This window comes from Tursiops truncatus, chromosome 10, assembly GCF_011762595.2.
Source record: "Tursiops truncatus isolate mTurTru1 chromosome 10, mTurTru1.mat.Y, whole genome shotgun sequence".
NCBI lineage: Eukaryota > Metazoa > Chordata > Mammalia > Artiodactyla > Delphinidae > Tursiops > Tursiops truncatus.
This window is the reverse complement of record NC_047043.1, coordinates 99638248-99652046: the sequence shown is the minus strand read 5'-3', so window position 1 is coordinate 99652046 and position 13799 is coordinate 99638248.

Here is a 13799-nt window from a genome sequence, read left to right as displayed (position 1 = left end):
GGCCAGGCTTCAGTGGTTGTTAATCCATTATCTAGCACAATATGCTTAACATATGCACAATATTTTAAGCCACGTGCAAGAAAGATGCTTTCTTTAAGGCGTTGTGTAATAAAGTTTCATTTTATTTCTTGTGCCTGTTCCTGCAAGTTAGTGGAGAAGAAAAAAACAAGTGTGGGCAAGCTGACAGATGCCTTACCTTACGTGAGTAGACAGGAGAGAACCACTCACTTCTGCCAGCCGCACTTTGACCACAGGCTTCAGTAGTCCCAGGACGCAACCTGTTTATAGCAGCCTGTTCACTGTTGAAGGAATGGGACTGTGGTTCTGATGGTAGCAAGTGGTTGATCCTTTAGATCACCCTGTCTGAGTAGAATGCTTGCCTAAGTGCTGATGATGGTGATACATGTAATAATTGCCACCTTTTGTCGAACAGAGTACACCAGGCAAAGGCATTTTGTGTACGTCTTCCTATTTAATCCCTGCAGCAGCTCTCCTGCAGGATGTTACGAGAAACTGAAGCTCCATGAGCTTTCGTTGCTTGTCTGTGGGTCTGAGGAAGTACCTGTGTGAGTGAGTGGGCCAGGCGTGTGGTGCAGCTCTGGCTCCTAATGTCCACCACAGCCATGACGGCCACTCTGCGGTTCTCTCCACGTTGCATTTATTTTTAGTGGCATCTGATATCTGTGCCTAATTCCTGAATACTTCTTCTACTCCGTTCTTGGTCATCTTTCTCTTTTTTCTCCTAAAATTGATAGGTTACAGCAGAACTTTTTTTGGCTGTGAGGACTTGTGTACATGCACACGTTTCTGAAAACCATGAACCTTACAGTCAGACACAGTTGCCATCGCGTGCACATAAAACTCAGCAGCCCCGTACAAATGTCCACTTACTCCTGTCTGCTAAGATACAGGGAGGGGGCAACAAAAGATTTAACTGCAGGATAACCATCTGCGTGTTACCAGATGGGGGTTTTGTGAGCCCTTTTGGAGCTCACGCTACCTGCCTGGAGGGTTGGAGCTGGGACCCAGTCCACAGCAGGGGCCGCTCAAGCAGCGTCCTGCCACAGATCCCCATCAAGGCTTTCTCTCCAGGTCTGCAGGGGCGCTGCCCTCTGATAGGGCCCCCGGTGCCATACCTTGGACTTCTGGTGCCACATAGCACACCGAGCTCTGGCCAGCTGGACGGCCCGTTGTCATTGGAGCCGGTGACTGGTGGTTTCTGCAACGCGGTGTCAACGTAACTCAAGGGGAGCCTTCTACCCATTTTTCCTTTGGAAACCTCTCAAGCAGATGCCATACCTGGATCCCCGCGTTGGTGGATTCCTGAAAGAGATTGTCGTGAATTGTCACGGCTTCCCACAAAGAAAGATGGACAGACAGAACGTGGAACTACACACTCAGCTTTGAGATGAAATGTGCCCAAATTGAAATCTGAGTAACTTGAGTATCGCAAGTAAGACTAAAAGCATTAGCTACAAGTGGGCAATTTTCACACATTTTAAATAGTGGTTTTTGTAGATCTGCCCAAACTAGGCTGTTTTCACACTTCCTTTTATTACATATACAGTCGGACCGCGGGGCTGTTGCAGGTTTGGTTCCAGACCACTGCAGTAAAGCGAGTCACAGGTTTTTTGTTTTCCCAGGGCATGTAAAAGTTATGTTTACACTATACTGTAGTCTATTAAGTGTGGAATAGCATTAGGTCTAAACAATATACATGCCTTAATTAAAAAATACTTCATTGCTAAAACATGCTAACCATCCTCTGAGCCTTCAGCCAGTCTAAATCTTTTTGCAACAGTAACATCAAAGATCACTGATCACAGATCACCATAGCAAATATAACAATGAAAAAGTTGGAAATATTGCAGGAATTACTAAAATGTGACACAGAGACATGAACTGAGCAAATGCTGTTGGAAAAAATGGCGCCAATAAACTTAATGCAGGGTTGCCACAAACAATTTGTTAAAAAAAAACGCAATAAAGTGAAGCGCAATAAACAAGAAATGCCTGTAATATATACCTACATTGATATTAGCCTGTAGTCAGAGGGGAGGAATGTTCCATTGTGTGAGCAGTTGCCAGCTGTGAGCAATGCTCACCTGCACTGGACAGGGAGAGTCACTGAAAATTCCAGGAGTCATCCTGGCAGGAACCAGAGGCTCATTGATGTTTTTGTCCCTCAGCTCTGCTGAGCTATGTGGATTTCATTCTTGGGCAAGCCCTGCCTGGTAGCAGATCCAGGCTTACAGCCTACCTGCTTGCCAGCTGCAGTGATCTCATTCTCGATTGGCTCACGTGCTGGTCCATGACTAGTCATCGTGGCCAAGAGAATACAGGGTTCTGATTGGAACTAAGAGTCAGATTATCCCTGCCTGGGCCATGTGGTCTGAGGGTGGAGAGGGGTAACTTCTCTAAAGGGAACCAGGGAAAAGAGTGGATGGGAGCTGGAGACAAAGAATGCCTGCTACGTAAGAATAACTTGTAGTCTCCTCTAACTTCTACAAAAATAAGCCATTTTGATACTTGATTATTAGTAACAAATTTCTTGGAACACACCTCATAGCAGACATTATGATTTGAAGCCATCACTCTGGAATCTAGTAGGAGGCCCTCGAGCACCCTGAGCGGGGTCGGTCAGTGTGTAAGGAGCTTAGATGTGTTCCATGACTGGGCCTGATAGTAACGAGTCCTCTTGGGGGGCCAAGGTGGGGACCTGCAACGCAAGAGGGTATTTGGCTGAGAGTAGGTATTGGAGTCCTCAGAGCTCTGAGGAGGGTGGGATACTTGCATGATATGAGTGAGAAACAGCGAGCCCCACCCAACAAGTGGCTTTTTGTGAGCAGGGACCATTATCACAACCCCAGCCCAGGGCTTGGCCAAGAGTGTGTCCCCAATAAATGCTGAATAGCTGAGTAAACCATAAGAAAGCCAGTGACAATACTATGGGTGGAAAGGCTAAATGGTACTCTTTTTTTCAGCTTTATTGAGGCATAATTGACAAAATTGTAAGATATTTAAAGTGGACATTGTGGTGACTTGATATAAGTATACATTGTCAAAGGATTCCCACCATCTGGTTAATACATCCATCACCTCATATTCATCTTTTGTGTGAATGTCTGTGTGATGAGAACTTTAAGTTCTCCTCTCAGCAAATTTAGATTATGTAATACAGTGTTGTCAACTTAGTCACCATGGTTTACATTAAATTGTCAGATATTACTCATACCTGAAAGTCTGTATGTTTATACCAACCTCTCCCTGTTTCTCCCACCCTCCAGCCTTTGAAAACAATTTTTCTATGAGTTTGACTTTTTCCTTTTTTTTTTAAATTCCACATATGATACATGCAGTGTTTGTCTTTGTTTGGCTTATTTCACTTAGCATAATGCCCTCAAGGTCTATCTACATTGTTGTAAATGGCAGTATTTCTTCTTTTCTCGTGGCTGAATAATATTCCATCATTTAAATATATATGTGTGTGTGTATATATATATATATATATATATATATATGTATATTGCAACTTCTTTATCCATTCAGGGCAAATGGTACTTTCAAAGTACCGTTGCACATTGTTTTCCAGATACTTGTGATGTCCTGCCCACAACTGGACACTTTTTGCCCTTCTAGCCATCTTGCCCCCATTACCATTTACCTGAGAATAGCAGTATATGCCAACAGTAGATACCTAACTATTTATCAATTTACATGGAAAACTAACACCAGAAAACAAGAAAGCCAAGCGTTTTATTTTTTTTAATTAATTAATTTATTTTTGGCTGAGTTGGATCTTCATTGCTGCATGTGGGCTTTCTCTAGTTGTGGCGAGCAGGGGCTACTCTTCATTGCAGTGTGCAGGCTTCTTATTGTGGTGGCTTCTCTTTGCGGAGCATTGGCTCTAGGCGCGCGGGCTCAGTAGTTGTGGCACTCGGGCTCTAGAGCGCGGGCTCAGTATTTGTGCTGCATGGGCTTAGTTGCTCCGCGGTATATGGGATTTTCCCGGACCAGGGCTCAAACCCGTGTCCCCTGCCTTGGCAGGCGGATTCTTAACCACTGAGCCACGAGGGAAGTCCGCCAAGTGTTTTAATTCCTTTTAGATCCATTGCTCAATTTTAATACCTGGAGCACGTAGGTTCTTATTTTCTTGCCTGCTTCTAGAAGTTTCCTGGATGTAGAAGTAGCATGCCCCAGCGCAGGTTCTGATATTGATTACAACAGAGGAATTTTTTCTTGGCAGTCATCCTACCCACCTACAGTGCTATGGGGATCTGGGCTCTAGGTGTTGACAGGACTCCCGGAGTTGCCCTTGGTGGGTTGGAAGACTGACCACAGAGTCTGGAGATGTGGTCAAGTCAGATAAACCTGGCTACAAATCGCAGCTGTGCCACGGGCCAGCTGGGCAAATTACTTATGCCCTAAGGTCAGCCTGTAAGGGTTGGAAAGCTTTTCTGTAAGAAGCCCAGGACGGAGCCAGGAACGTTGCAGACACATCACAGACCCCCGGTTCAGAAGTCACAGAGAAGGAGGCAGTACTGGGAGGCCTGTTCAGTTTGCTCTGGTCACTTACTCATCTTACTTCAACTATCCCCACACTTTCTCCCCAGATAGATTCCAGGAGGACCATGAATGTGAAATAATTCAATTCAGTCAATTAAAATTTATTCTCAAATGTCTTCTCTGTGCCAGGCTCTGTCCATGGAGGACTGAAAACACAAACAGTGCACAGTGCTAGTGCTGTGAGGCACGTGGAGGGTCAGGTGTTGAGCACACAGCGCGACTCAGTGGAAGGTGGTCTAAGTAGGTAATGTTGGAACAGACATCTGAGCAGCAGGAAGGAGCATTAGTCCAGGCCCCTGGGAGCCGTGCAGAAGCTCTGAGGCGAGAGCAGTGTTGCCTGGTCAGGGGTCTGCAGGGAGACCAGCAGCAGGAGGGGGAAGACCTGAGGGCCCACACACAGCCCCTGGCGTTGTGTGATGTGTAGTCTGCACGGTCCCTCCTGATCACACACTAACACTTCACTTCCTTTTCCTTCCTCCCTCCCTCCCTCCCTTTCTGTCTGTCTGTCTGTCTCTCTCTCTTTTTTTAATTCAAAACTTGATTATTGGTATGGTTTCCCACTCAACTTGGTTCAGAGTGCTTTTAGTGCTGTCTGTGTCTGTAAGCTCTGCTTTTCCTCCTGTGGCCTGGTGAGGACAGTGGAGCAGCCAACGTGCAAAGCTGCCATGTGCGTGGCTCCAGTGGTGATTTCGTGGCTCACTGGGCATCTCACACCCATGAAGCAGGACCTGGGGCTGTGCACCAGGCACTTCTCCTTGTGTTTCCTCTTCTCTTCTGGAGAGAGATGGAGGGCCTGAGCCAGAGGCATGTTCCCTCTCGTGGGAGGTGTTACCCCCAGTAAGGGCCTTCCCTTCTCAAAGGGAGGGATCTTCCTCCTTGAGGCAGGGGACGGCTGGGAGTCTGTTCCCTTGAGGGGAAATGACTGCTCTCCCCTCAGGTGGCCTGGTGGGAAAAACAAAGGTGGAAATAGCTCTCTCATCCGTGTTTTGTGAATTTTGGCAAGACTCGCACCCTTTCTGGCCTCACATGAGGGAAATGCAGGGAGAATTTGACCACCCGGCCATGGGCTTGTGCTCCTAATGCAGCGCCCAGCTCAGGGCGTGCCTCCACTGCCATCTCAGATGTCAGCAGCAGGTGGCGCTGTGCTCTCTGCTTCTCTGCCTCCACGTTTCTTGGTTTGCAGTCAGCGCTGATTCGTGCTGGCCAGCAAAGCCTGCGCCACTTATTTCCTTAAATAAGTGGAGCTCTAACCCAACAATATCTGTTGCTGCCAGGATCAAAGAAGGAAAGAAAACAGCGTGCTGTTAGGCCCCAGGGACTAAGTTGTAGGGTGAAATGTCCCTCGTGCCCACATCTTACTGAATTAAAATGAGATTGTTGACAAGACCACATCCCAAACAACATGCCTTTTGTCAGCACTCTGTCCTGTGTGTGCATGTGGTCGACAGGTGGTCGGAGAGAGCTCTTATCAGGGTTTGAGTCCAGATGCTGCTGCTGTTGAGCAGATCCTCTTACCTGCTCACAGTCTCAGTGCCTTCATCTGTGCAGTGTCCCTTCAGCTTAAGCATTGTGTGTTGGGGGGCAGGCTGCGATCATTCTGTTACTGATGAAAAGAGCCTCAGTTTGGAGTTCTTGAAAAACTCTTGGTTATAGTATTCGAAAGCCAACAATTGTGTGCTAGGTGAACGGTACAGATCTGGAGTCAAGAAGCCTTGCATTCATTTCCCCATAACACTGCTTACTAGGTGAACAACAGGTCTGGCCTCTGCTCTTCAGTTTCTTCCTCCATAAAGCGAGGATGGTAGCCGTGCCCACCTCATGAAGAGGCTAAGCATTCACTGGCATCCACCCAGGGTCTGGCTCAGGGCCTGCATGCAGTAGCAGCCCAGAATATCTTTGTTTTCCTTAATTAAGCCAGCGGCTCCAAGTACCGTTCTTGTCTCCTCCTGTCTGCATTTCAGGCCTCTGTGGTTGGTCCATAGTACAAAAGACCAGTCGTAAATATTTCTCTGTCTTATAATAAGGATCAAAGCTGTTCTTTATGAGTTCATAGTTTCTGCCTGGCTGAGTCTCCTACAGCATTAAAAAAATAATAATCTCATTGATCTCTTTTTGCATTGTTTTTCCTTAAAGGCTTTTCCAGGCTGAGGACTGCTAGAAAGTGGGTCGGATAAAAGCTAATCATGAAAAGGATTTGGAAATCAGATGAGAGGTCAAGGGGTCTTCCCTTGTGCAGAGTCTTGACCCTCTCCCTCCTTGATTCTCAGCAGTGTTTTTCTCAGTTCAATATTAGGGTACAAGAGAAATGAGTGGAACCAGGTCTATGAACAAGGTCACCCAGCAGCATCACGAGACGATGACATCACTGTCAGCTCTTGCCCAGGAAAAACCCAGGGCTCAAATAACCGAGGGAAAGGACAGGTCATCTTCATGGCAGGTTGACAGAGCTGGTTGCAGGCTGCCATCAACTATCAGGCCCTGGAGTGTTGCTAAAAATTACCCAGGGCCACACCCACCTCTGCTCAATTTGCCCTGGGCAGCCTCCCTGCCCTCGCATGCTCAGGACATGAATATCACCAACAGGTGTTTTTTTTGTTGTTGTTGTTCCATTTCCTAGAAGAAAGGTTACCAACTGCCAGAATCAAAATAGAATGTGAATTGTGTCCCAGGAATCCTGTCCGATCCAAGCACACTCATATTGTGCAATGACCTTGAGGGGATAGAGCAGATAAGCGAAATCTCAAAGTTATTTTCACTTTGTTGGAATTGACATCACAGAAGGCCTCTCATCAGCTTCTGTCTCCAGGCTGGTTATGTTTCCGCAGCTGCTGCATGTCAAGTGAATCCTGTTTTTAGTGCCCTGGAGGGACACTGTTGCTTAGGTGAACCTGAGGCAAAATCCCTCACATGAAGAATCCTTTTGTTAAAGTGAGTGGTTGCTCTCAACTTTATCCATTTCCCAAATTCATGGTTTTATACATTTTTTTTTCTTGGCTTAAATTCTTCATTATTCTTAATGGTATGATAGAGTTTTCCATATGGTAGTGAAATACCTATGGTAACTTTCCTGAAGAACAAAAAAAAAGTTAAATTAGAGAATTCAGAGCTTTGTAGATTTGTCTTTCACATATATGATGAATATTATCTTTTTTTAATTGTAAAAAACTATAAAATTTATCATCTTAACCACTTTTAAGTGTACAGTTCAGTAACACTAAGTATGTTGACATTGTGCCACACACATTGTGTTTTCTTAAAGCAAAGCGCTCCTGGGTGTGTTTATCAACAATTAGAGATGGCCCCTATCTGCCAAGTGTTTCTTCCATGAGGTAATACCTTATTACTACGCCTACACTTACTTTTTCAGGATTTCAAAGCTCTGGAAAGTAATTCTGAACAAAATCCATGGGCAGTACTTAAAACATAGGGAACCCTAAGAGAAGGCTGTGAAGATAATTCATCCTTTATTTGTCACAGTTCTAACTCATTTGGATAGAAAGCCTGTGGACCTGCATAAGGAGGGCTGGCCTCGGGACTGTCAGATGAGGGTCATGGTTAAGGCATTCACGTCATGTCGTCTGTGCTTAAAGTCTCCAGTGGCTTCCCATCTCACCAGAGTGACCTCTGCATACCTGACCCATCTCATCCCACCCTGATCCTACCCCTGCCCACCTTTCTCACCTCACTTCCTCTGGCATTCACACTGGCCTCCTTGCTGACCCTTGAAAATGTCAAGCTCATTCCCTCTCAAAGGCCTTTGTATTTACTCCTACCTCCTTCTAGAACAATCTTCTCAACTTGTGCTGAGCAATAGAAACACTTACGCAAGTCATAGCATTCTCAGTGCCCAGGCCGCATCCTATACCAATTAAATCATCATCTCTGGGGCCTTAATGATCAGTATTTTTAAAAAACAAACTCACCAGGGGACTTCCCTGGCTGTCCAGTGGTTAGGACTCTACGCTTCCGCTGTAGGGGGCACAGGTTTCATCCCTGTCAGGGAACTAAGATCCCGCATGCCACGCAGCCAAAAAAGAACAACACAAAACAAAACAAAACTCAGCAGGAATTCCAATACAGCCACGTTTGAGAGCCAATGTCCTGGATCAGTGGTTCTCAAAGTGTGGTCCCAGATCAGAAATAGTAGCATCACCTGGGAACCCCACTCTAAACTTACTGAATCAGAAACGTTAAAAGTAGAGCCCGGGAGTATGTATTTGAACAAACCCTGCAGGTTCTGTCACGTGCCTAAGTTTGAGAACCATTGTCCTATATCCTCGGTGCTCACGAGGTGGCTTGTGGGCCAGCAGCGTCAGCATCACTTGGAAGCTTGTTAGAAAAGCAGAACCTGACACCAGCTGGTAAATGCAACCAACTGAATCAGAATCTGCACTTTAACAATATCCCAGTGCCTCCTGCAGATTAACATTTTAGAAGCTTTCTAGCTCTGTCCCCTGCGAGAGCCTAAGAGCAATAATGCACTGGTAGCAGGAGCCTACCTGGCACCTGGAGCTTGGACTCTAAGTGTCTTTTAATACCAAAAGGCTTGTTGGAGAAAAGGCTTATTCCATGGCTCGTGCAGGGAAAATGCAAGATGAGTCTTAAACATCTTGTGCCAGAAAGCAAGGAAATGCTTAAAGAATGATGGGGACACGTCAGAAAAACACAGGGGCTGGGATAAAGGGGCTCTTGTTGGCCAAATAGGAGACAAATCTGGCAGTAGTGGATTATAACCTGTTGAATAAAGTAAAAGCCAATGGGTTTGTAGTGCTATAAGGAAATAAATTATTGTGTAAATAAATGAAAGAGAAGGAAAAACTCTTCCTTGCAGTAGAATGCCAACTAATAAGCATAGAAGGAAAGATGGAGTAAGAAAATCAGCCACGAATGCTAAAACTGATGGGTGAAAGTTTGAGGAACAGAATATTTATATTCTAAAAGTACCTCCCCACAAATGATTTATTAATTACAAAGGGGACAATAGTAACTTTATAGTGGAGAAACCTGGCAGAGACCACCTTCACCCAGCAGTCAAAGTTAGCATCACCCACCCTGGGACAGACCAGCACCACGTGCCTCCCGCTGTGCAGTGCTGAGGAGGGCAGAGTGTACGTTCAGTGGCGTTCCTGCCAAAAAGGCATAACCGAATCTGCTCCTCAGGAAGCATCAGGAAACCCAAATAGAGCAACAGGTCACAAAGTAACTGACCTGCATGCTTAAAAAATGTCAAGGTCGAGAAAGACAAAGAATGGCTAGGGAAGTGTTCCGCATTAAAGGAGACTAAAGAGATGTAAGGACTAAATGCTGTATGAGATCCTGGACCCAGAAAAATATATGTCATTTTAAAAGGTCATTGTAGGAGCAATTGACAAAATTTAAATACGGACTGTGGTTGTGTAAGAGGATGTTCTTTTTTTTTAAGATTTATTTTTTTCTTTTGATGTGGACCATTTTTAAAGTCTTTATTGAGTTTGTTACAATATTGCTTCTGTTTTATGTTTTGGTCTTTTGGCGGCGAGGCATGTGGGATCTTAGCTCCCTAACTAGGGATCGAACCCACACCCCCTGCATTGGAAGGTGAAGTCCTAACCACTGGACCTCCAGGGAAGTCCCGAGAATGTTCTTATTTTAGGAAATACACACTGCAGTATAGGGTAATGGGGCATTATGTTTGCAATATGTACTCTCAAATGGTCTGAAAAAAGTATGCGTGTGTGAGTGTGTATGTATATGTGTATAACATGTAATATGTTTAGAGAGAGAGAGAGTAAAGAGGGCAAAACATTAACAGTTGGTGAATCTAGAAGATGAGAGTTTCTTATTCTATTTCAGAACTTTTCTATAATTTAAAATTATATCAGAATAAGAGTCATATCCCCTCCCCTTGAAAAAAGACCTATGAGAACAAACACCAAAATAAACCAAGCAAGCAGCAGTGATCCAGAGCACTCTGGGTTCCGAGTTAAGTCTGACTGTCTCCTGGTCATTCAGGTCTGTACTCCTCTGTCACCTCCTCAGAGAGGCCCCAGCTGGTCACCCCATCTAATGCAGCCCCCAGCCACCACTGTCAGACCCTCTCTGTCATGTCACCTGCTTTCTTATTCTCATAGCACTTGGTTGGCATGTAAAAGTATTCTTGTTTATACACCTGTCTGCTCATTTACTGTCTCTTCCCACTCGGACATGAGCTTCATCATCATAAGAGATTTTATCTGTCTTGGTATACCCCCAGTATGGTGCCTGACAGCTAGGAGGCACCTCACGTGTGTGTGTTAAATGAATGAACAGACAGACCTCAGTTTCCTCATCCGCAGGACAAGGGGCTGCTCTACGATGCACCACCAGACTCCTTCCAGCCTAGACGCTGATGGAAGGAGTCTGGCAATGTAAGAACTACTGTTTAAAGAGCATCTAAAATGTCCTAGGCTTTTACTTACAATCTCTCATTTAATCTTCACAATGACCCTTTTCCATTCATTCATTTAGCAGACACTTAGCAAGTGCCTGTTATCCACTAGGCACTAAGAAAACACTGATTAACACAACAGACACAGCCCTTACCCCCACGGAGCTTCCCAGGTTAGCCAGAGCTGGCTGAGAAAACTGAGACTCAGAGAGGTTGCCCAGCTTGCTGAAGTCACACAGCAGGCGCAATGCAGAGCTGGGAAGGTAACCATCATCTCAGTCCTACTGCTGGGGACCTGCTGCCTCTAAGGAGCTGCTGCTGTGAGTGGGTCCACTCTTCAGGGGGCTCCCTCAGAGCTGTCACAGCTCCTATGTCCCATGACCTCAACACTAACCCTCACTATTCCCCTTTCCTCAGCAAATAAACAAAATGTGCTGTATCTCAGCCATTTCTGGTTATGTTTCCATGGCTTCTTGGTCCCATTTACTTCAGATAAGCAAGGCTCTGTTCTGCTTCACTGGGCAAAGGTTAAGTTCAGTTTAACCTAAGAAATAATCTAAGTGGGAGATGTAATCAAATAACCTTACCAGAAGAATAACTGAAAAAGCAAAAAGCAAGAAACAAAATAAAAACCCACTTCAAAAATGTTTAATGATGAGACCGAGCATGAAGAGTTAAAACAATGCAAGAGAGCAGGGAAACTTCCTAAAAGATGTTTGATTTTTTTTCAGCTCATTGATCCTTTCCCTCCTTGAAAGCTTTCTCTGCCAATTAATCACTCAACTTATTACCAGGCCCTGTTTCCCTGTTTATAATTTTGAGCCTCAAGAATCCCTCTGTAAAGACCACAATAAATTTCCCTAGTTAGCAAGACAAACATTTATCTTAGCGAATCAATTACTATGCCGGGAGGTCTTGGATTCCTGGGATTTAGTTCATACCTTTGCCCTTGATTTGTTGGGCGACCTTCACTTCTCTGCGTCTCGGTTTCTGAAGCTGCACAAGGAAAACAGTGTTGTGTTCTGAAATTGCTCTGGGTTCCCTGTTGGAAAATAGCAGAGGGTATTTGGCCAAGGATATGATTTATCTATGCCCATAAATGCCTCTCCTCCTCCTTCTGGAAGCTAGCTAATTATGTTTAGAGTTGAAATGCATTCTCTCTGGGCATCTAAAGTAGATTCCTTGTGGGAATGTCTAGCGGGTGGGTGAATAAAAGAGACACATTAACAGAGTTTTGTTATTCTAGAGAAAAATGTCATATCTCTATTTTTTGTGGCCACAAAGTTCAGAGTTAGGGAGGGGGGTGGACAAGAAAACAATATTGTTCTTCGGAACTACATTTCACAGGTGACTTACTTGTGAGAGAAGCTTTTCTTTCACTGCTGATCGATGCTTTTTCAAGCAAGCCAGGCAGCTAACTGGCAACCGAGTAGGTGATGAAACGACCACCTTTGTGTTTAGTGACTTCCCCGTCATTGGAGGTAACCAAGGATAGGCTGAAGGACCCCTCAGCAGAGGGTGGAGTAGAGAAAGTTCAAGCACCAGAAGAGGGTTTCAACTAAGTACCATTCATCCCCCTCTAACCCTGAGATTCAGGAATGCTAGTCCCTTTTGGTGTCACGTGCTCTTCTGAACGGACAGTCCCAGGTATACAGCAGAGCATGGGACAAATGGCGGCGATGGGTGAGGTCATGGGAAAATTTGAGATTCAAATCTCTTAAAGAAAGGATGGCTTTATATCCACTACAAAGCATGAACCAGAATTAGGATCCCAGAAGAAGAGGCCGAGTAGGGTATTGTGTATTTGAGGGCACATCATATGTATCTGAGAACACACCTTTCAACAGGAAGTGTTGCATGGACCATGGACTCTGCAGCCTAAAAGGAATTTGTTGCAGCCACTGAGACCCCTCTGCATGTAGCTTTCAGCCATAGAAGCCCCATCACTGATTAGAGGCAGGAGGAACCCCAGCCTCAGAGACCCAGAGAGGGTGAGCATGGTGGTGGAAATTGGGGACGGTATCAGCTTTTAATCAGGCACTTATTTTAGAGCAAATAACAACCACAATAATAATAAGAGCTGCCAATTATTGATCATCTACTATGTGCAAGTATGATGCATAGTTTGCCTCACTTCTGCAATTCTTCAAGGTAGGTGCCATATGCCTATTTTGCAGATGAAGAAACTGAGGCTTCCAGAGAGCAGAAGTGACCTGCCTTGCAAATAGTGACACCAATATTCAAACTCAAGTCTGTCCGATTCAAGATCCATGTTCTCTCCACCGTGTCAACAGTCTTGATTTAGAAGTAGGGATTATTAACCCCATTTTTACAGATAAAAAAACTGAGCTCCGAAAGTGCAAGTAATAATGGAAAAACTGAAGTTTGACTAATTCCAAATCTCTGCCAGGTATCCTGTGAGAGGAACCTTGTAGAACCCCAGAACTGGGAGACATCCGTAGGGCAGTCTGGACAAATCCCTTCAGTCTACAGAGGAGAACCTGACTCAGAGGGGGAAGCTAGCAGCTCAAGGACATGAGGCAAGACGGCGGCAGGCTGGGCAGGATGTGCGGGTGAACGGCCTTCGGGTGGAGTGGGACTGGATCTGTGCTGACCACCTCCTGGATGCCTTTGGGCTGGCAGTGAGGCTGCAGTGAGGCCTGTGACCTCGGAGAGTATCCAAGGGGCTAGAGCAGTGAGGGCTGAACTTCTGTCAGGGAATCTGGTTCGCTGTGTGAGGACGTGGACCAGCAGGCAGGCCCTGGGGTTAAGAGGTCACCAAGCCCAGCAGCTGCTCATGCTGGCAGACCTGGGAAAAGGGAGGGGA